At 42.8% G+C, this 1,314-nt stretch overlaps 1 non-coding gene across 1 annotated transcript; it reads left to right on the top strand.

Annotated features, from left to right (window-relative positions):
- On the top strand, window positions 1-74 carry trnat-ggu (transfer RNA threonine (anticodon GGU)). Its single transcript has one exon. It is a non-coding gene; the product is annotated as a tRNA-Thr (tRNA).
- Window positions 75-1,314: the final 1,240 nt, after the last annotated feature.

Below are 1,314 nucleotides of genomic sequence, written 5' to 3'. Positions count from 1 at the left end.
GGTTCCGTGGCTTAACTGGTCAAAGCGCCTGGCTGGTAAACAGGAGATCCTGGGTTCAACTCCCAGCAGAGCCTTTTGTTGTGCAGCACGAACTGCCATGTGATGAGAGCTGGTTTCAGAAGCACCGTCAAATAAACTGCAAAATACAAATGACACTGCACCGTTAATCGCAAAGAATAAGGTCGCAAAGAGGAATAGAACAATAAATAATACAGTAGATACAAAAATCCCTTCCAAAATGTTGCAAGTGTAGTGGTGTCTGCGGTGCAGGAAACAGGACGACGGTTCAAATAGATGACGTTTATGATTAGGTTTTCTGTATTTTATAGCGTGTTTGCAGTGTACTGTTGCTTTATGGTGACAATCATTTGCAAAAGTCGGCCGTGACTTGCGTTATTAACTTGCATTGGTGGTAATGAAAAACGATTTCACATCTCATCTTGAAGGTCTTTCTAAGCGAATTCCGACTAGTTTACAGCAAGACTACATTTAGATTTAATTACTTTTACACCCACGACGCTCGATATATAGAGGCCACGAACCCCACGGGTCCACAGCATCCCCAGCCCAATCCGGGGAGCTCCGCAGCTCCGCAGTGATATCGTTGACCCAGAAACCAATACTGGCTCGTCGCCATAGGGATTTACGAACTCACATTTTATTCTGCAAAACATTTCTGAATTTATTTAAATATTGCTAACAAAATCCTTGCAGAAAAGAAGGAATACATTATCACACGATGAAATTGGTGAGATTCGAACCCACGCCTCCTTGGAAATTGGAGCATTAATCCAACGACTGAGACCGCTCGGCTGTACTACTACATTTTCTTGTCATTATCCAATGAAGTGGATTCGTTGACAGCATTGATCTTGAAAGTGTTATACAATCAGCCTATGCCATGAAGCATTCTTACAGATAAGTGCTTGAAGCTTGATGCATTTTCAATTTTACAACCAATATTTTATTAAAGCAGACCGGAGAGAAGAGTGGAACAGAGTTTCCTCTTCACACTGCTGGGTAGCAGACAATAGCTTTCCAGGTGACAGTGACAGGTCTCTAATTATCGCGAGTGTTCTCAGTTTGCACATGGGACATGAGACTTAACTGATCACATTTCCTGAGGATGCGAAGAGTAAAGTCACGCTAATCTATATATGTTGTCACGTACAGCAGCCTATGCACGCCTACACCAAGGTGTATAAGCTTTCCATTCAGATTACGTAATCTCAGCCTCCGCGGCATAACATTGCAAATTAAAACGCTCACGTTGGCAGCCTTTGTAGTATATCTGTACCTAGCCCCCTCTGGGAT

Source organism: Hemitrygon akajei, chromosome 8 (genome assembly GCF_048418815.1).
Source record: "Hemitrygon akajei chromosome 8, sHemAka1.3, whole genome shotgun sequence".
Taxonomy (NCBI): Eukaryota; Metazoa; Chordata; class Chondrichthyes; order Myliobatiformes; family Dasyatidae; genus Hemitrygon; species Hemitrygon akajei.
Note: the sequence above shows the minus strand (reverse complement) of the source record. Positions and strands in the feature narration are given on the sequence as shown.